General features: G+C 47.6%; 1 long non-coding RNA gene and 1 pseudogene across 1 annotated transcript in view; one reads left to right on the top strand and one right to left on the bottom strand.

Annotated features, from left to right (window-relative positions):
* The window catches only part of LOC144785434 (uncharacterized), a 58,216-nt gene that overhangs the window by 11,936 nt on the left and 23,459 nt on the right, over positions 1 to 22,821 (top strand). The gene's annotated exons all lie outside the window — the stretch shown is intronic.
* On the bottom strand, positions 7,044 to 15,116 carry LOC144785253 (polypyrimidine tract-binding protein 2-like; annotated as a pseudogene).

Raw genomic sequence — 22,821 nt, 5'->3', positions numbered from 1 at the left:
CCAAGGGAGATTCCTTCAGGTGTTTTGTATGTCCACAGGCCTGATGAAAAACCTGTATGGAGCACCATGGGCACAGACGTTGCAGAAGACTGGCGGGACGACGAGACCAGGAGCAACAGGAGTCTTCCCAGTTGTAGTCTCGGTTCCTACAGCAAAGTCCAGCATGCTCAAATGGTTGAAGTTGAAGTGGTGTTGGATTTGAATCGTGTTCCACAATGAATCTAGGGACCCACCCACAGGTAAGACCTTAAGTACCCTAAGGAAAGGGTTGGGACTATTCAGGAGTCCCTCCCAGAGGAGGGGGTGAACAGTGGGGAGGATACTAGCATGTCCTTTGTTCAGGTCTGAGCCAGAGTGGGAGCCAACGGCTCCTTGAACTGGTTTCAACTGCAATATGCAAGGAGGGCACCAAATGTTCCCTTCAAAGCAGTCTTGTGGCACCGGCAAGCACCCCCACCCTGTCCCACTAAACTAAATCCTATCTGATAGGAGGTCACACATCCCTGTGACAGGATACATATTCTTCTGCCTTCCCCTTCTTGAGCTTGGCTAAGCAGCAGGAAGGCGGAAACATGTCTCTGGTTGGCAGCAGCCCTAGCTTGCTGTCTGGGTCTTGAAGACTGGTACCGGAACACTGAGGGCTTAACAGTTCATGGAATCATACCTCTCACTTTTCCAACATGTTTGATACCCAACACGACAGGGTTCGTCTCAGCCAGTTTAGAGATAGCCATCGCGTAATGATGCATGGCCACTCTATGCATCTTAACGGCTGATGCACTTACATCCCCAGAGAATTGACTCTGAACGTTGTATGGGTGTCCTGCTCATGCAGGGGCACCCTCACACTTTGAACCGAGCACCCTGCCTTCAGCTTCAGAATTGAAAGGCCTGCCTTAGTGGTGACTAATAGGTTTTAAGTGTAGTGACCTCAGATATAGGAAAACCTATATCTATTGTACGTGGTGCTAGCACCAGCTTACACAGGTTGCAACGGCAGGCCTGGAGTCACAATTTGAGTGGTCTCACATGGGTGGCATAATACATGCTGCAGCTCATGGGAGACCCCTGGTGTACCTATGCCCTGGGTACTTTAGCACCATATTCTAGGGACTTAGAAGGAGACATCAGTAGCCAATCTGGAGTGTAATTAAGTACTCACCATGTCCAAATTAGGGAGGAAGCACAGAGATTAGCAGGTTCCCAATCAGACTAGTCATAAACCACAGTAATACCAGCCAAAAGGTGGTAGTAAACATGCAGAAGGATCCTACCTTCATACAACTGGGAACTGTGTGTTTTGTGCTGCAACAGAAGAAAAAAAAAACCTGATGCTAGCAACAACGCCGCTGCCGGCTCAATGTCCTGAAGGCACTGCATAGGGTACTGCCACACTTTGCACCGCAACCCTGGTCTCACTGAAGATGCATGCGACGCCGCCACCGAGCCGCTACTTGCAGGTGACCTGTGGGCACTGCACGTCGCATCGCCTCACTTCACACTGCCGTCATGGTATCCCCACCGCTCCACACCGGCCTCAATGCCACTACCTGCACCGTGGTTCTAAGGCACCGTTCGTAAGTTACACAACGCACTGCCCTCATCCCGCACCACAGACTTGGCCTACAGACGCCATCGCCATTGACTCCGGTTCGTCAGCTGACGACAGCATTTCAGCAACGACGAAGCAACTTGCACCGTGACCTGCCAGCACCGCGATAAGCACAGCGGCCCTGGTCTCACCGATGCCACTGGACGATAGTCACCAAGCCGCTGCCTGCACTGCTACCGGAGGGCACCACATGCCGCACCGCTGCACTTTGCACCACAGCCCTGTCGTCTGCTAACGGCGGTGCTCCCGACTTCCACCAAGGGTGTGTTCATTCTGCAAGGCCCCGAGGACTCCTGCACCTACCTCGGGAACCGACGCCTGCGAACACTGGCTCTTCGGAGCTCAACGGGAGGTCGCTGACACCCTGCATTTCTAAAGCTTCTGTTTTGTATGTCTTCTCCACACCGTCTGCGACACCGCGGTCAACCAGAACTGTTTGAATTTGTTGTTCACAGTGCCGTGATAGCCCTGAACAGACCTATCAACTTCAAGGAACTGTATTTTTTGTCTATTTTTGCTTATTGAGATTTCTAAGATCTGTATGGTGGATTTTTATCGTATTGGTCTTGCTTTGCATTGATAAAATATTGGATATTTTTCTAAAACTGAAGTGCTGTCCTTTTGTAGTGTTTTCACTATATTATTGTATGTTATGTGCAAATGCTTCACACACAGCCTCTGAGATAAGCCTGACTGCTCGTGCCAAGCTACCAAGGGGGCGAGCAGAGGTTTTTACAAGTGTATCCCCCTTATCCTGACTAGGAAGAAGGGCCCATACTTGGACAGGGTAACAACCTGCCAACTAGAGATGCCCATTTCTAACAATTCGGGAATATCACTCGCAAGGCCCACATGACATTTTAAACAGGGGGAGCATTCTAAGGTTACTGAAGGCTATTCCTGGGCTGAGTGGTTTGGAGTCATGTGACATTGCGTCATTTGAATTTTTTCACCTCAAGGGTTTCCAAACCTCGGGATCTACATTAGCAACGCCTGCGTTGCCCACTCATGCCTATCAATACTATCCAGATCGGAGACACTCAATGCATGGGGCATTATGATCAGCCCATTTAAAGAGACTGGTTATTCTGCTGTGTTGCCGAAATTGCTGACTCCTCTAGAGACCTCCAGGAAGAAACCCTATTCAATTTTGGAAAATGACCAGGGCTGTGCAGTTACAATTTGCAGCGAACAAAGAGCGGTAATCATCGATCCTCCAAGAAACGATTGGAACTGGCTGCCCAGTTTTGTCCCGTAGACATTCTGATTGAACCACCCCCACAGTTTCTCGACGCTCCAAGGCGCTTTTGCTATCTGTGTACTCTTGTAACATTAATGGACTCGCCTAGAAACTACAGTCTCCTAATCTAAATACATTTTTGAACGGTCATGATATCTTAACTGTGAAGGAAATAAGTGCCGAGTAGTCCAATAACGGGGTTCATTGAGCATTGGAAGCCAGCTCTCAGAGAGCATAAGCACAGTAGATCAACAGGTGGCTTATCTATATACACCTGAGTCAAGCTGAAAGGGAATACTGACACCATAAATGTACAAGAGAGTTGGTTGTTAGGAATTAAAATTAGCAATTGGAGCTCACAGCACCCACTCCTGCTTATTTTTTACAACAATCCCTGCACAGGGGACGAGAGGTCGAAACTAAACTGTTTAATACGGATCCTATGCAATTTAGCAAGGGACTACCCCAGGAAGACTGATAACCGGGGACTTTAACACAAATCTCTTCCAAGATCATCATGAGGAGTTTCCTTTGGGAGCTCCCAGATCACCACCGAACAATCCAGGCCAAGGGGTTGTTCACAGATTGTGTTAAACAAATTCCACCAGTGTGGGCAATAAAGTACAGAATGGTCTATTCCTGCAGGACACACCACTGAATTGGACAAGAGCCTTTGGGAAACCTGCTCCTACCTTGATACCATCTGTAGTACAGAAATGCTTTCATCTGTAGAAAGCTATTGCATTGCTCCGCATACAGATAGGGATTACAGTCTCCAGATCATCACCATATATTCCAACCAATCTCATCACACCTCGACCAGCGCTACGTGTGAAGGAATACACCCTGAGAATATTAAGCGTCTTAAATGGAAGAACACAGTCATGGCAGAATGCACACAGTTCATAGCCGGAAATGGGGCAGGTAACGGGTCTCCGATCACAAAATGGACGAGCTTCATCATCCAACTGCTCACTAAATTCTCGACCAGTTTGACAGCTCAGTTCCTCCAAGCCAATCGTCGTTACAACAAAGGTGTTGATCGATGCATTCAAGTTGACACAGAAAACCTACATGCAGGCAATTTTTGCAGAGAGACAAAACTTGTATGTGCAAGTAAGAATTCTAATTCTAGGCATTTTTGGGCCCCAGTAAATAAACAAATGAACTGAACCAGTGGGCCGGGTTGTGCGAACATCACCAAACTGGAATGGGCATCCTTCCACGCCAGGTACTTTTTGACAAGTGAGAAAAAAGACGGCCTGTCGTATAGGTGCGCTCAAAGTCCAAAGTGTAATTTCCACTCAAGCCCCGCTCCAAAAATCAAGATTGTTCGCTCTCTTCAACCTCAGACACACTCCACTTGGTAAGTCGGCTTGACAACATAATATCAGAGGCCTCGCAATCTCTTCAAACAGGATATTCTGTTTTGGGCAGGACAGGTCTCTACGCTCGATTACTGCCTGAGGAGCTCAACAATACCTGAATGGTGACGTGGGGCTATAATCCATCCCATTCATGAGGGGGCAATTGATCAGAATTACATGTTAATGCACTTTTTGACAATGAGGCTAAATATTATGTCAGCCTGCTTCTGGAAGACCTATGGCTGCTGCTTTGTTGACTTCAAGGTGGTGTTTGATCGAGTGCCAAGGGGGACTCTCTGGTCCAAATTTAAGAAGTGGGAAATTCCCCTAGAACTCTTGGATCCCATAATTAAGTTACATTCCAACACCTGGATCTGTATTAAACTAGGGGATGGCACCCATGTATTCCCATCACACGGCGTGTAAAGCAAGGGTGCATGTTAGCCCTTACTTTTTAACCTGTTTATTGACGACCAATCACAATCTATCAACTCCATCAACAGTCACCCCTCAAAGATTGGTGGCCTGAGTATGAGTAACTTGCTGTATGCTGATGACCTTGCTTCATTTAGCTCCACGCGAGGAGGGTTACGCCGCCTAGTATATCAACTACACACCTAGACCAGTATCAGTAACCTGGAGGGGAATTTGAAAAAACAAAGGTAGTTCAATTGGTAAGAGAAAGTTCCATGGAGGTGGCTGGCTCTAAATGGCAATAATATTGTGGTGGGGCAATCATCCAAATACCAGAGTGTACTCATTGATCCTAGGGGCTCCTTCACGATGCAATGCAATGAAGCAAAAGCCCTGACTCTTAAGAAGACCCTGTCGAAGCTATCTTTAAACACTATTGGAGCAAAGCCTTCCCCACTGCTGGAAGTCAGGAGGGCCAAAATCCCCCTTTATTGACTTATGGCAGGGAAATCTTATTGGGCAAGGACAGTAAGACCTTGACCTCGGTTACAGGCCTGCACTCTCCCGACAGCTCCTGCGATCCGCTGCTAACTCTGGGCCCCCTGCTTTGTGTGTTCGAGTCAGCTGGTGTCAAAGTACTAATCATTTGTTTTTTGTAAATGGCGCTTGCCTGCTTCTCCTCTGTATTCCTGTGTTACTGTTGTTAATACTGACTCAGTTTTTATTTTTCTATCTTTACCTGCTTCGTGCCCCCTTTCGCAGTCCCCATCCCACGCTTCCCGCCACTGCTCACCCGGCCTTTCCCCTCTCGCCACGCCTGTTTTCCCACCTCCCAGCTGAGCGTCCCTCCCTTCCCCTACATAATGCAGACCACGGCGCGGTCATGCCTAAGGCAAGCCCGTCCGCGACCCAGACGCGACCAGCACCAAGAACCCTGGCTCTCCCAGGACCCACCACTACCAATGTTCCCTCTAATTTTTTTCCTCTCTGTGCGGCAGTGTGAGGTCTTTGTGCACTTCAGCCACAGCAATGTGCGCCAAGAACCCAACCACATGTGTGGGTGCAGCAACAGGGGTTCTGATACAGGGGCTCCTGCTTGATTGTGCAGATAAATGGTTGTGTCATGTTCGAAATAAGAAAGTGCTGTGCAGAGCATCTGCAACTACGACAAAGCTACACTAATATATATATATTAAGAAACCGGGGCAACCGGCCTCCTTCCACAGTGCCAGTGAACCTCTTCTTTCCTAACTAACTACACAACGGTGGCTCAGGGACATCCTAATTATTTTGAGGGACCTGGGCCAAACGTAGTTTGGGGGCCTCTGTGCGGATCAGCTTTGAATTTATGATCGAGTTTCACCGTTCTCTTGTCCTTTTGGCCAGATCACAAACAGTGCACAGACACACTGGTTTAAATTCCAAAAGTGTTTATAGTTTATATTCAAGGATAGTGATGTATTTTTCCAATATTGTAACACAGTAGAAATCCACCAATTCTACTGCAAATAATCACTGTGACATCCTCCCATTTCTCATATCTGAGTACCTGTTTGGATCTAAAATAAAAAAAAATTATGGATGTTGCATGAAACAAAAACACATTTGTCATAAAAGGTCTGTAATTCAATCTCACTCATTACCCAGATCAAAAATAAATTAAAGGAAAATGCTATTTGCGATAATCTGTTTGAGAATTATTCAAGGTAATCGGGGCAAGACTCTCTGCAGAACAGATCTGGCTCTACCAAGGCAGGGGTTATGCCACTCTTTAAAACTGATGATTATGAGTTTACTTATCAGCTCTAAAGATGGTTTCCTGGATACGCATGTGTGCATTCAGAGTCACTAATAGATGTTAGTGATTCTGAGAAAGCCCTGAGGCTTGCTCAGGGCTTTGAATGAAAAAACTGGGTGGGTCTCTCAAAGGGGCGTGCCTGATGTAATTAAGGGCATGGCTTAAAAACACGTAAGCTAAAAATCTGTGCTCAGCATAGTGTGCTACCCGGCCGTTATTGTGCTGCCTCTGTCATTGCATCCAGATATATAATACAACAAGTAACTTTATACCTACAACACACCAGGACTATTGACTTTGTCAATCGTTGTTAGTTGCATAAGATAAATAAGCAACAACTATGGCTCTGTTGAATATAAATATAATATTGAAAATGCCTCAGTTCTGAAATGATCAGACTGTGGAAAAACTATAAATAAAGTCCTCTGAAGTTACACCAAAGGCTTTGAGCAGTTACACTGCTGCACTATCTGATGCTTAGAGAGAGTTACTCGAATTATCTTTCCATAAATTTTTTGACCATTAAGATGACTCTGTCATTGCATCCAGATATATAATACAAGTAACTTTATACCTACAACACACCAGGACTATTGACTTTGTCAATCGTTGTTAGTTGCATAACATCTGATGCTTAGAAAGAGTTATTCGAATTATCTTTCCATACATTTTTTGACCATTAAGATGACTCATTGCAAGTTGAGATTGGTTCGCATCAGCCATCTGTATGAAAGCACTGTCTTTCTTATTGTTTAAAATCTTCACACGCTGCACATCCCCATAAATACTGTAGAGGGTAAACAGACTTTGGGGCGAAACCATCTCTTCATTACCTCCTCGTCCTGGTCGTCTCCCCGTCCCATTCCTTACAAGTGAGCAGCTAGTCTGTTCCACAGAAAACCCTAGCCTAGCTGAGCTGTTTGCACTTCCCCCAGGATGACGTCACCATCACGTGACGATAAAGGGGGAAGTGCAGAAACCAAACATCTTGTTCTTTTTTTTCTGCACTACGTGCCTGTTTGCCTGGCTATGCTGATCGGAGTTGCCTTACGGTGAGTTCCCTGCTGTTTATTTATGTTGCTGTTGGCGGCGGCCTGCTTTAGCGGCCGCCTTTGGTTTTCTGCTGTTATTTCCCCGCAGTGCTCTTTGCATCCCGCTTGACGTTGGTATGCGGATGGGCTGCCTCTTGTCGGAGGTCTTTTGCTTTTCATGCGCGGCTCACGTTAGCAGCCGTCTCTGCTTCTGGCTCACTCACCTGTTTGTTGGCCTGCTTCCGTGGCCGTTCCTGGGTGCTTCTCGGGTCCCGGTGCGCCCTGCATTAGCGGGCGGGGGTCTCTGATGTTGAGTGCGCACTTGTGTTTTCTTGTGCATTTGGGGGAGATTTTTGGCAGCTTCCTGGGCTTTTTATGCCGGCCCTCTTTTCCCTTCGCCCACGGGTGCTTGGGTCCTCAGGACTATATATGGGGTCCTTCCTGGCTGTTTTTTTGTCCTTGTTTGTGCCTGTTTTGGTGGTTTTGGACTGGGGTGCTGAGCTCTCTGTCTTTTTGTTGCTGCCATGGCTTCTGAAGCTTCTTCTTCTGCGGCCCCTCTTGATGCCCTGCGCCTCGTTATTAACGAGGTTGTGGCTGCTGCTTTCCTGGCTAGGGACGCGGCTGGGCCTCCTCCCAAGGTGCCTCGTGTTTCTTTGGATCCGCAGGCTGCTCCTAAGGATGACATTGGTCCTGATGAGGATGAGGGTGTACGTGGTCGCTTTGTTCAGGGTGCTGAGCTCGCTGAACTGTTCACCCATGTGCGGTCCAATTTGGGCTTCTCTCCTCCTGCGGATGCTGTTTTGGAGGATGACTTCTTTACGCAGTATGTCCAGCCTGCTCCTGACTCTTTTCCCTTGCACAGGGCGGTGCGCAATGTGCTGTCTCACGAATGGAAGGAGGTGGACAAGTCTACTTTTCCTCGTTTCCTGTCCAAGCGTTACCCTCTTGAGGGTTTTGCTGCTGAGTTCCCTCAGGCTGTGAAAGTTGACAATTTGATGTCTGGCCTTTCCCCTCAGGGTTTGGTCGTTTCTGAGGACGCCCTTCCTGCGGACGCTGTGGATAAGCGTGTTGAAGGGGCGGAGAAGCGTTCCTATGCTGCTTCTAATTTTTCTGTCCGGGTGACTGCTTATTCTAACTACATGGTTCAGTCGCTCCTTAAGGATTTCCAGTCCATCGGTTCTGCTGAACGACGGCGAGGATGCCAAGCCTCTTTTGTCTTTGATGGAGTTGCAGGTGCGGTACCTGTCAGACCTTTCCTTCGACAATTTGGGTGCTGCGGCGGCTGCTTCTGGTGCTTCCATCACTGCCCGTCGTCATATTTGGATGAGGTCCTGGAAGGCGGAGTCTTCTCAGAAGTCGGTCCTCCTTAAATTGCCCTTTGAGGGTTCCAAAGTGTCCGGTCCTCGGCTGGAGGATATGGTCAAGCAATCGGCGGAGAACCACAAGCTGGTGGCTCCGGTCCGCCCTCCTTCTCGGGGTCGTGGATTTGGTTACTGTCGCGCTTTTGGGCCTCCTGCTCGTGGCGCTTTTCAGCCCTTTCGTGGCAGGGGTCGTGGCCGGGGGGCCCCTGGAAGTGCCAAGCCCCGGGCCACTGCCGGTGTTGCCACCTCCGCTTCCTCCTCTTCTCAATGACTGTCTGCCGTTGCCAGTTGGTGGTCGCCTCCAGTCCTTCCGCGCCCAGTGGTTGTCCGTTCCGGATGCCTGGGCGGTTCAGACTGTTTCGGAAGGTTGCCGGATCGAGTTTTCCTCTCCTCCTCCTCCGGGTTTTGTTCGGACTCCCCTGCCCAGTCTTCCTCTGCGAGAGATGCTTTGTTGGCAGGTGTGCTGCTCCTGTTGGAGAAGAGGGCTATTGTGGAGGTTCCTCCGCTGGAGAGAGGCGAGGGTTGCTATTCAATTCTCTTTCTGGTCTCCAAGAAAGACACTTCATATCTTCGTCCTGTTTTAGATCTGAAGCGGGTCAATCGCTTCGTCCTCCATCGTCCATTCAAGATGGTGACTCTCCAGTCCATCCTGCCTCTGGTCCTTGCGGGAGGCTTCCTGGCGTCCCTGGATCTGATGGATGCATATCTGCACGTTCCTGTCCATCCGGAGGACCAGCGTTTTCTCCATTTTGCTGTGGGGGCCCTTCATTATCAGTTCCGGGTGCTCCCTTTCGGCCTGTCATAGGCGCCCAGGGTGTTCACCAAGCTCTTGGCCCCTCTGGTGGGTATTCTTCATTCCAGGGGGCTGCTGGTGTTTTCGTATCTGGATGACTGGTTGATTGTCTCTCCTTCTTTTTCGCAGGCTCTGTCGGATGTGGAACAGGTGTGTCTTCTGCTGGGTTCCTTTGGGTTCCTTATCAACCACCGAAAGTTATCCCTGGTGCTCTCCCAGTCCCTGAAATTCCTGGGGGCTCTCTTCCGCATGGACCTTGGCATGGTGTTCCTCTCCCAGGAGCGCCAGTTGACATTGTATCGTCACCTTTCCTGACTTCTGTCCCAGTCCCGGGTGTCTGCCAGACTCTGGTTGCGGAGTCAGGGGGAGATGGCGTCCACTTTGCATCTCCTTCCTTGGGCCAGGCTGCATCTGTACCCCCTGTTGCATCATGTCCTGTCGCACTGGGATCCTGCCTACTTGGACTACGAGACTCTCATCCCTGTCACTCTGGGGATTCGGGCGGATCTCCAGTGGCGGTTGTCCCCTCTGTCTCTGTCCCGGGGGTTCGATCTCCTTCCTCCTCAGTCTGTGGTCGTGTTGTCCACGGATGCCAGTGCTTTGGGGTGGGGTGCCGTTCTGGGTGCCTCCAAGGCTCAGGGTCGGTGGTCCAGTTTCGAATCCCTCCAGTCCTCGAACTGGAAGGAGTTGAGGGCGGTTTGATTGGCTCTTCTTTGGTTCGCTCCTCTCCTTCGGGGTCGGGCGGTCTCTGTGCAGACCGACAATCAGGTGGTTCATTCTTATGTGAATCACCAGGGGGCATGTGTCGTGCTCTGTTTCTCCTGTCCCGGAAGATCGGCCTTTAGGCCGAGTCGACTCTCTTGTCTCTGATAGCGGTCTATCTTCCGGGGAAGGAGAATGGGCCTGCGGATTCTTTGAGCAGGGTGTTCCCCTCCTCGGTGTCCCTCTGTCTGTCCCCGGATCTGTTCGATCTGATTGTCCTCAGGTTCCGCCTTCCTTGGCTGGATCTTTTTGCCTCGGAGGATTCTGCCCTTCTTCCTCTGTTTTGCAGCATCGTTCCCTCTCCGTTGGCGTGGGCCACCGATGCTTTCTCGATTCCGTGGTCGGAGGGTCTGCTATTTGCCTTCCCTCCGTTTGACTTAATTCCGCGGGTCCTCCGGTAGATTCAGTTGGATCAGGCGGAGGTTCTCCTGGTGGTTTCGGAGTGGTCTCGGCAGTCTTGGTTCCCCCTTCTGCTGACCTTTTCTGTTTGCCCTCATTGGAGGTTTCCCCTGTCTCCCTCCCCCTGCGGGCTCCTCTTCTTGGACTTGCCTCCCTGCGGCACCTCCGGCTGGGGGTTTGGCACTTGAGAGGTTGAGTTTGCTGGGTCTGGGTTGCTCGGTGGAGGTTGCCCATTGTCTCCAGCTTTCCCGGCGTCCTTCCACCTTGAAGTCGTATGCCCGTCACTGGAAGAGTTTCTCCACCTGGTGTCTTGGGAGGGGTCTCTCTTCTGCCTCCTGTGAGCCCGTGAGGGTGTTGGACTTCTTACGGGATGGTTTCCTCTTGGGGCTTGCGGTTTCTTCCCTGCGGGCGCAGTGGGCTGCCATTCTTGCCTTTCGGGGTTCCTCTGTTTCCTCTGTCTCCCCGTTGGTGGCTCGCCTTCTGAGGAGCTTCTTGCTTCAACGTCCTGTCTCTCATTCCCCAGTGCCTCCTTGGGATCTTCCCTTGGTTCTGAGGGCTTTGACGGGTCCTCCTTTCGAGCCTTTGGACTCCGTGGCTCTGAAATTCCATTCTGCTAAGGTTATTTTCCTGGTGGCCATTACTTCTGGGCGGAGGGTTGGTGAGACTGATGGCTTCTCCCCCCTTCTTGCGCTTTTGCGCTGACAAGGTCATTCTCCGTCCGAGTCAGTTCTTTCTTCCTAAAGTGGTGTCTTCTTTTCACTGTCAGGAGGATATTGTTCTCCCGGTGTTTTTTCCGGCTACTGCCTCTCCTGAGGAGGTGCTCCTCCATTCGTTCATGTGCTGAGGGCTCTCCGCATCTACTTGGAGCATACGGCTGATTTCCGTAAGGTTGATTCCTTGTTCGTCACCTATGGCCTCTCGGGTCTGGGGCTTCGGCCTTCTTTGTCCACCTTGTCTCGTTGGGTCCGGGGCGCCGTGGTTTCTGCTTACGGTTCTGCCCACTGTCCTCTGCCTTCTTCTGTTCAGAGTCGGTCGACTCGGAGCGTGTCGTCCTCCTGGGCCATGTTCAAGGGGGCCTCTTTGAGGGACATTTGCAATGCTGCCACGTGGGCTTCTCCCCATACTTTTGTTACACATTATCGTCTTCAATTGGGAATGGCGGCCTTTGGGGTTGGTGTCCTGTCTGCGGTACATGATTTGTAGACTGTACTGTTTTCTGTTGATTGAAATGGACCTGTTTTTTCTCGAACTTTCTGGTCTGTTTTTTGCTTACAATCACCGTGTGCTTGTGTATGGGCTCACTTGTAAGGAATGGGACGGGGAGACAGGACGAGGAGGTAATGCCCGGTTACTCACCGGTAATATCCATTACTCAGAGTCCTGGTCTCCCCGTCCCATTCCTGAGCCCTTCCCTCCCTCCCTGGTTTGGGTTTTCTTTGGGTGATTGATTGTTTTTCGTTCTGGTTTCTTTGGTAGTCTCAGGATGTTTGGTTTCTGCACTTCCCCCTTCATCGTCACGTGATAGTGACGTCATCCTGGGGGAAGTGCAAACAGCTCAGCTAGGCTAGGGGTTTCTGTGGAGCAGACTAGCTGCTCACTTGTAAGGAATGGGACGGGGAGACCAGGACTCGGAGTAATGGATATTACCGGTGAGTAACCGGGCATTTAGATTGCTAACCAAGAGTACAGTGTAGACTCCAGGTGTCATTCCACCCATACTAGCACGACCAGCAGCATGAGCTGCCACAGCAGCATTAGGAATACCCATGGGACTTAGAGTTCCTGAACCAGCTGTACTGGAAGCCCTAAAAGAGGTGTTTCTTTGGCAAAAGCTGCAGCAATAGCTGGATCTAAAGATGGCTGTCATTTCCACTTTTGTCATTATTGTGCTTCACATTTAAATTCACCAATTTAGAAAAAGCAATCATCAGAGTATAGCAGGCATTGTATATATTTTGTCCATCCAATGCTAATTTTGCTTGCTGTGCATTTACTGGATCACCATACTGCAGCAAAGCTTGAAATTTGTTTTTCTTAGTAAATGTAATAATCTTCAAGACCGCACCAAACTTTTAAAATATCTGGTGAAGGACATCAAGTGTCACAGGATAGTCATGTCCATAATTATTCTTAAAACTGGACTCTGGCCAGAAGAAACTGAAATGGTGCCAGTTGTGTTACAAAAGAGAGGACTGGGCTGTTCCTGGAGTGCAGGTGCAGGTCAAAGGGATGTGGATAAGCACAGGTGGTTAAATGGTAACCAACTAGTGGGTATCCATTTTGTTGGATATATTGGCCTCACACACCCTTGCAGGTGTCATGCTTCATCATGGGCAATGCTCCTCGTTGGGTGGGCGGTGCAATACCCAACGGGCTACACCTCAAAGAGGGGCTCTTTGGCGGAGATCTTTTTATCCAACTGCCCATGTGTGAAGTGTGGGCGAGGGGCCAGAATAGTAGTAGACGGACAGTCAATAATAATAAAGGTCAATAGGTAAATGTAGCAGCAGTGTCTGGCGGGATGGACATCAGTGAGTCAAGCCTCTGTAGCTAAGGTTCTTACTCCTGTGTCAGCGTTGTGTAGCCTACCCTTCTCCGCCAGGACCGGTCCTTTTTACCTATTGACCTTTAGGCATGGAACTATGTATGAGCAGGTATTTCATTTCCAAACTATTGTTATAAAACACTGATACTAGTTAGATCAGCAACACTGTAGACAGCAAGCTTATAGGTCCTGATGAATCGCGGGTAACTTCACCCTAAGCGAGAAACAGGTCGACCACTACCTTCACCTTTTAGTATAGTCTTGAGTGCGGAATACATCACTTTCCAGACCTCCCAGACTAACTATTGTTTTTAGTTAGCGCACAGGACCACCAGAATAAAGTTCCTTCCCGTACTCCTGCGTTATTTTATATTTCACGGTCCATCTACTACTATTCTGGCCCCTCACCCACGCTTCACACATGGGCCGTTGGATAAAAAGATCTCCGCCAAAGAGCCCCTCTTGTAGGTGTAGCCAGTTGGGTATTGCACCGTCCACCCAACGAGGAGCATTGCCCATGATGAAGCATGACACCTGCAAGGGCCAATATATACAACAAAATGGATACCCACTAGTTGGTTACCATTTAACCACCTGTGCTTATCCACATCCTGCACCTGCACTCCAGGAACAGCCCAGTCCTCTCTTTGGTAACACATATCTGAGGGCCAACACTGTGGTCTGGACCTTCCACTTTTCCCAAGTGGTAATTTTGCCCTCTTGATCCATGTAGATCTCCTATCCCTCTTTTGTATAATAATAATAATAATAATAATCCACATTTGTATAGCGCACAATCACCCGTTAGGGTCTCTAGGCGCTGGGGGGCCGTCGGGAAGATTAAGCAAGCTATTGCCCAGAGTCGCATGGTGCTGGGCTAACCTGCCGCCGGAGCCGGGGATCGAACCCTGATCCCCAGATTCCAGCGTCAGTCGCCCTGGCCGCGGCGCCACACCTCTCCCACTATACAATGGTGCCAGTTGTCCCAGCTAGAGAGGAATTTGATCTATGTACGGATGTAACAGCCTGAGCTTGCTGATTTAATGGCCATCTATTTTCAACTCATTATAATTAGAGTACTGGATATAGACAGGTTGGTTACGAAGACTGGAAGTTGTTGTGTAGTAATAAACCATTGACATTTCTGTCACCAGTGTGAGCGAGTCAGATTTATCATTGAACAACGCATCAGACAGTGAACAGACCTTGAGACTGGCAAATTTTTTAGACGAGTACAGACACTTGCGCAGAGGCCGTACAACGACAAGGGACACACCGACACCGGAACCGAGAGGAAGGGGTCGGGGCAGAGGCAGAGGAAAAGAAGGAACAGACGGAGATGCATCAAACAACGTTGTCAGAAGAGGCAAGGCACGTGGCGCTATGGGAAACAGCAAGACGTGCTGGAAAAGCCCAATGTTATTTTAGCGCGGGGACACACTAGTTCAGTGTAAACATGCGCTTTATGAATTTGTTTATGATTATGATTATTATTGCTGCCTCTTCACTACCCATATCCAAAAACGCCAGATTTTTTCCCTTAAGCATTAGGATGTTGGTAACTTTTCCAAAAGGCAAACTAAAGCAATTACTTCCATCTCTGTTACTTCACCGGACACAGGAAGGTGCAGCATCTATTTTTAAATCTCCTTTAAATTTCTTGCTATCATTACCATTAGCCGTAATAACGATGCTGCTCATATTAGAATTTAGCCCGTTAAGCATACTTCCTGAAAGCAGTTCGTCTGATCTTCTATTCACACCAACTGCAGCATCAGAGACAATGCTGTTCATTGTCGAACAGGTCGCCGCTGCGATGGTAAGTACAAGGATGCAACCGCCTCCAACAAACAGCAACAAAACTGAATTTCTTCTCTTAAAGTAGCGTGGCTGCAGGCTGATTGTGGGCCATTGTGAAAATAATTGTTAATTGCAGGGCATTGCGATGCTGCAATTAACAAATATTTTCACAAAGGCCGACAAACAGCCCCCAGCCGTGCTTCATTAAGAAGGAACAGCAGCAATAAGTGCAGGAGCCAAAAAAGTTACCATTTTTTGCGTCGCTAGCGTTATAAAAGCGGCGGTGCGAATGCTCTCCCGGGATGTGTTGTGGGTGCGCGCTCCGCACGCAGCACTGCACACTCTCTTTCAAGGATGAAAGGCTCAAACATTTATAAACTAATAAGATATTAGTGAGTATCATCTCAGATTCTTTTAGAAACACAAAAACCTGCACTTAAAAATGTGACATAAATCTTGCTCTTCAGAAGAAAATGAAAAGCTGGCTTCATGGTTTAAAAAAATCACCCTGTGTAGTTTCTAGAGTGATTCTCTTTATAGCAGTGATTGAGGGGTGCTTGGCAGAAACCGGCAGATGGCTGCGGCGCTGGCGGTGACTCTGCAGCATCGCTAACAGTGGAGTGAAAAAGTACGTCAGTTGACTGCCGCCACAGAGAACTAGTTAAGTGGCCCTGTCCTCATACATCGGAATGGACAAGGAGCAAGCTGTAGAGGGGGGACGGTGGCAGCGCGAGCATGCCCTGTGGAAAGGGGGCGAAAGACACTGCACTATTGGAGGTGCAATTGGTTAATGTTTTTGGCGCGAGACGGTGGTTTCATTCAGGTGAACACTGGGAATGAGGGGATAAAATAGGATAACTGCCGAGGGTGCAGAGGACAGAGGCGGTTACATGGGACTTTCATCTTTCTCATTCTTTTTGGTAACGAAACCATGAGAAATGACATGCTTGCAGTGTATTTCGGACTAACAACTCGGAGGAGCAATTCAACAATTAGTCGTAGTGATAGCTAAGGATGTAAAACTCTGATCACGTGATAGAGGTTTTATCTATAGGTGCAATGTGCGTAGCTGCTAGCAATCCACTGCCTACACGTCTCAAAAGCACACTTCCTGAAAGTAGTTCTCTTCACACCAACTGCAACATCAGAGACATCGCTCTCCTCCCTTTCGCAGCCAAAGTCACTGAGAGACTCATTAAAGCTCAGCTGACCACCTTCATCGAAGAGAACTCCCAGTCTGGATTCCGCAGTAACCATAGCACCGAGACCGCTCCCCTCGCCGCCACAGACATCCACATGCTACTCGAACAGGGATACACTGCGGCCCTCATCCTTCTAGACCTCTCCGCATCTATCGACAGTCTCTCATCACACCCTTGCAGCCAGACTTCACGACGCAGGGATACAAGGAGCCGCCCTTGACTGGATCCGATCCTCTCTCTCCGGCAGAACCCAGAGAATCAGACTCCCTCCCTTCCACGCCGAACCCTCCGACATCAACTGCGGAGTGCCCCAAGGCTGATCACTCAGCCCCACGCTCTTGAACATCTAAATGGCCGCCATCGTCAGACAGCTTGGGCTCAGCATCGTATCCTACGCGGACGACACCCAGCTCATCCTCTCACTTACAAAGAATCCCGAAGATACCAAACTAAACTTCCAGGAGGAAATTAAGAACTTGGCAACCTGGATGAAAGACAGTTGCCTTAAGCTCAACTCAGAGAAAACCAAGGTCCTCATTCTCAGACCCCCTAATTCAGCCTGGGACAACTCCTGGTGGCTCTACACCCTCGGGAACCCACCCACTCCTACAGACCACGCAAGCAACCTCTGCATCATCCTAGACTCTTCCATCTCCATGAACCGCCATGTCAACGCCATCGCCTCCACTAGCTTCAACTGCCTGTGCATCCTCTGCAAGACCTTCAAATGGATCCCCCGACTGCAGAAAGACAGTCACCCATGCGCTCATAACCAGCAAACTGGACTACGGCAACGCCCTATATGCTGGAATCAGCAGATCTCTCCTACACAAACTCCAGACCATCCAGAATGCTGCCGCCAGACTCGTCCTCGGGACTCTACGCCACAAACACATGGCCTAACACCTTCGAGACCTCCACTGGCTCCCTGTAGAGAAGAGGGTCACCTTCAAACTCCTCACCCATGCCTACGAATCCCTCAATATCGGACCCAAATACCTAGAGAGACTATCCTTCCATGTACCCAAGAGAAACCTCTGCCGACCTCACCCTGGCAGACGTCCCCCGGATCCGCAGGAACAGTACAGGCGGGAGAATATTCTCCCACATCACAGCCAAGACCTGGAACGAGTTCCCCGTGAACATCAGACACTCCCCAACCCTGCACACTTTCAAGAAGGACCTCAAAACCAGGCTCTTCGACTGATCCAGAGCTTCCCCCAGCGCCATGAGACCCTCACGGGTGAGTAGTGCACTTTATAAACCCGATTGATTGACAGTAGTTTATTAAATAAACATCACAAATTTATACAAATGCATCCTCCGGCTGCCAAAGTCCTCATTCGCTGCCCAGATTAGGTTAGAACTGTGCATTTTCGATCAACGGTCAGCCAGAACTGGTGCCTAACTCAACCTGTGTTTTAAGCTGGAGGAGGCCAGGGCTGCCTGCCAGAGGCATTGTTATGGACTGAAATTAGTTCCAGCGGGGGCAAGTCCATTGGTTCCTCAAGGACTGTCAGCACCGTTTGAATTAATTTTGGCCCGTCAAGCTGAATCAATCAGTATTTAAACAGGAATACCCAAAAATGTGTCCACCTTTGGTCATAACACTCTGACAGACCCATTTTAGCCAATCATAAGCATGCCTGGGAATGCATCAATACGTACCAGCCAGCATCCCCCCTCAACATACCTTGAATCACCTGAAGCAAAGATTTATGGCCCTGAGGCTGGGGGAATGGCGTGAACATCTTTTATTGGTTGCAGCCAGTGTGCCGAAACACTAACATGTTGTGTGCCTCTAGCCAGCTCTGTTGGAGGAGCGCAAAAACAGGTTATGGAGAGTGTGGAACAAATTGCGAGTTTGCACTTGTCGGCAGGCCATTATTGCAGCCCTCAGTCCTGACAATATTCCCTTGAATATTCAGCAGGCCAAATTTATCTCCCTTGCAACCAACAGACTCAATCATCTAGAGACCTTATTGGGGGAGCTCTGCTCCTACCCCTGAAACACACCCAGTAGGCCCAGCCGAGCCCTATGGAAATCCCTTGAACAATTATACTGCTACCTCCTTCATTGCAGTCAACAGAAAAGTACCTCAGACCATAAATTTGCATGAATTTCTAAAATGAGAATCTACAAGTCCTCCTATTCTTGCCCATAAATGGACTTTTTATCTTTCATTATTTTTTCTGGTAAATAGTGATACCCCGTGCTTGATTCCAACTTGAAAAATTGATTGTTACCAAATGTTTGCCAATTAGAAATTTATATTTTTCTTATTAAACTCATACACATTTTTACACATACATAGACTATTTACACACGACAACATAAGACAATAAGCATTCAACTGTATTTTGAGCAAGAAAGGAAACTAAGTTGCAATAACCTATGTCTAGTGATTAGTTGAACAAATGTTACAAAAACAAAGATGACTGACATTACATTACTTCGATACTTATATACAACACATTTACAAACTCCTCAAATCCTTTGAGGATGAATCTTGTATATGGGAAGACAACAAATGTTATGACTGGTGTCCTTATGGTAATTACTGTAGGCACCTAATTCCCTTTGGTCTCCTCTTTGTCGTTTGTGTCAATGCTATTCTGTGGCCCTACAGAGGTCAGAGCATTTGATATTAGGCCAGGGTATCATCCAAATAACGCTTCCCATGATGCAGTGCCACTTGAGCACCGACTATACCATTAATTGCTAGCTCTTGCCCTCAATGATGGTTACGCCGACATGCGTCGACCTTAGCTGCTGATAAAGGAAAGGCCTTTTTCAGGGCAGGTGTTCTCGTAGGACACGTTTCCAGGATGATAAATGGGTCAGAGCCTTATGTTGTGGACTGGTCCTTTCATGGAATTCAGTTGATCTTGCCATGTTCAAAAGGACTGTGAGCCTTGTCAAGCAGCTTCTTTAACTTTGCTTCCTCCTTTTTTGTTGAATCGAGCTTCATCCGTCCTCTTGCTCTCATTGTGGCAGCGCACATGTCCTTCTGCTGCTACACGCTGTTTAGTCTCTTTACAAACAGTTTGAAGTTTCTTGTTCGAGTGGGGCAGAACCAGATATATTGCACTGGCACTGCAAGTTATCACCCTTTAAGTAATGCTGGTATTTTAAAAGGTCTGAGTGTTCTAACGTCTAGTGTGATGCAACCAGGATGATGACTGCTTTTCTTAGTAACTTGCAGCTATATTCTTTACAGTAACTCCTGTGGGTCATCTTAGTCTACTAGCAGACCACTGTGGGGTGTTACAAACTGGCTCAAGTAGCCAGTTGCATAAGGCAAATTTGACTGATTGCACTTATCTTCATTTGATTTCCTCGTTTTTTTAAGGTCCTTCTTCAGACTAGCACTTTTTTATGGTTAAACTGTTTTAATTTGGGCCCATTCTGCATGAGCTCCGGACCTTTTAAGCTAAAGTGATTTGCTAAACAATTTTAGTGTGATGTAATTGACCGTTTTAAGGAATGCAAAACCAAAGGGGATGATGGACTGAGTGTCGAACATTGCACTCACCCCCAGTCAACTGATCTGGGTTTAATCCATCATCATTCTTTAGCTCACTCCGCTACCCCAGTTCAGACATGGCCATATGCAAATCAGTCCAACCCTGTGCCTCATGGGAACAGTCCAGCCCAAACTGAGTTGACTGGGGGTGAGTACTTGCAATGTTCAACACTGTCCATCATCCCCTTTGTGTTTTTTTTTTTAAGGAATGCCCTGCTGCTTTTTAAAAACATTGTAATGACCCTTGCATGTTACTTCCAGTGTAAGTCCCACACAGCAGGATTGATGAGAGCTCAGGGGCCCCTATGATGCGGAGGATCGTTGGGGGCCAAAAACCTCTCCCATTACCACCAGTCCTCAGTCCCACACAGCAGAAAGCTACCAGAGGCCTCACCCCATCTCTACCCACTGTCCAGCCCCATAGAGCCACTCACACGCCTGCTCACAAAGCCACCCACACAGCTACTCGCACATTCAGTCACAGACCGATGCAGCCATTAAAACACCCACTCACTGACCTACACAGCCACACTCACACCCACTCTGAAAGGTTAGAGGTTACCATAATGAAGTCATTTAAAAGCCTTTGAAATTCACTGAAAAAATCCAAAAGGTTACAGGGACATTCTAGTTGGGAAATCGAATTTAAAAATAACAAATTCATTGAAGAAATACAAAAATAAAAGGAATAAAAAAAACAAAGGTAACGGGGACTTTTTCTATTTAGGCTCAGATTTCACTCGTACAAAACCAGAGAAATTTAGCAGTTATAGCTACCTGAGTTAACTAGAACTTAAGCCCCCACAATGCCATGCTTATGGTCTTGCATATTACATCACTCACAGCATGGTCAGTGACATCACTGATGACATCCACAGAACCACTCCCCGTCACACACATTCACAAACTCATACAAATAAACATGCACCCTACACATGCATTGAGCAAGTCACACACCCACCCACTCCCTTTCTCCCTCATACAGTTACTCACAACCAGTTGCACACCTATACTCACACTTACAGTCACCAAGAGAAACCATTAGAGCCACTCACCCATACACCCACTTAGAAACCCATTCACTTAGCCATACAATTAGTCAAGCATCCTCTCAGACTCGTGCACTTGCTGACTCACCCATACAAACAGCCACTTAGTCACCCATACAGCTAATCACATCCACGTATTCAGCCACTCACATAATTGGTTTAAAAAGTCACTCAGTAGTACAAACTAATTTAACCTTTTTAGCCCATTATATATTAACACTCAAACCTACAGAAAACAATCACTGCCTGTCAGGGACCATCTCATGAGTGATGTAATATGTACAGTCATAAGCAGTGCATTGCAGGGAGTAAGTTATATAGCTCAGGTAACTACAACTGCTCATTTTCTATGTTTTTGTACCAGTGAAATCTGAGCCTAACTATATCACGTCCCTGTAACCTTAGGTGTTTTCAGGGAAAATATACACACTCATTGGCACCCCTAGTGAGGAAAAGAACTGGCATGTCCCTCATACCGAGGAGGGACTGGCTAAACCCCTGGATCATCCTAGAATTACATTAAAAAGATGCCAATTAAAGGATATGCTTTGTAAAAATACAGTGACCTCAGCGCAACCAAGAGCCATTACTTTCCCTGAAGTCTTCTACTGATACAGTAAATGCAAGTCATGTATAGTACAAACATGAAAGTAGCTTAAGTTGGCATACCCTTCACTATGCGAAAACATCTGCCTATTCCATATATTGCATGAGATGTAGTTGTATCAAGTACTTAATTGGTAGTACAGTACACTAAGCAAAGTAACGTGTACTGGAACATGAGGGCCATCACCGATGATGATTGGGAGTTTCCCTTGGTACGGCACTTTTTTTTTTTAGTTTTATATAGCGCGAACTAGAACCGAACTGAATCAGTTATCAGAGCGCTTTACATAGCACCAGTTACGTTACATTAGGACACACTTCCAGCAACACCATGCAGGAGAGGTTACTTAATTGCAGATGGTGGTTCTGGTAGGGGTCACAGGGTGCAGGCACAGCAAGTTAGAATCAAGGTTTATCATCAAATTAAACACCATGACACCTGTGGGAGTTAATGCCGATGAACTGTCAGTACATTGGGTTGATAGCTCATTGACCACCCACCTTGGTTAGATAAATCTAACCAGTGCACTTGTAAGAAATGTGGTTGTGCAATGTTAAACAAGAGTGCTTTTGTATCATATAGGAAGTTGGTTTTTTAATGTTTATTTCAGGTGACGCAGGAGAATTGCATCATAGCAATATGGAAACCAAGGTCTATGGGCCAGATTCACGAAGCTATTTAGTGCTTCTCAACGGACTAAATGCTATTTCAGTCCGTTAAGAAATGCTAAATAGCATTTTGCCATGCACAAAGCAGTTTGAAAATCACAAAATCCGATTTCTACCCAGTAGAGAATGGCATTTTGAGACCCCCAAAAAGGAAATCGCAAATAGGGATTTCCGATTTGCAATTCCTAATGTTCTTGTACAAAGCATTACCCAAATCAAATTTGGCATTTAGGAAATGCTATTACGATCAACTCAAAGGTAATGGTAACCATGCATAATAAAAAAGTTGGTACTCCAAAATGTATTTTTTTTTTTTTAAATTGTAAGAAAGTATGCACATGCCCCTAGGGTATATGTGCGCTTTTCATGTACACCACTTTTCCCCAGAGTGCAGGCCGAACGTCACCTTTCCTTTTCAGAAATTGCAAATTAGAAAATGTTAAATAATTCGTACCTATGGGCCCATACGGACAACTGGTTTGGTATTACGTAAACAGTGATTTCCCAATAAGGGATTCGTATAGAGAAGGAATCCTATCAGAATCTATTTTCGAGTCCTTTAAGCATTTACTCAATAGCAATTTCTACAGTCACTATTCAGGAAATGCAAGATATGTATTTTGTTCATCTGGCCCTTTGTATTGTA

The sequence above is a fragment of the Lissotriton helveticus genome, chromosome 10 (assembly GCF_964261635.1).
Source record: "Lissotriton helveticus chromosome 10, aLisHel1.1, whole genome shotgun sequence".
NCBI lineage: Eukaryota > Metazoa > Chordata > Amphibia > Caudata > Salamandridae > Lissotriton > Lissotriton helveticus.
The sequence above is the reverse complement of the archived record's forward strand: the minus strand, read 5'-3'. Positions and strand labels throughout refer to the sequence as shown.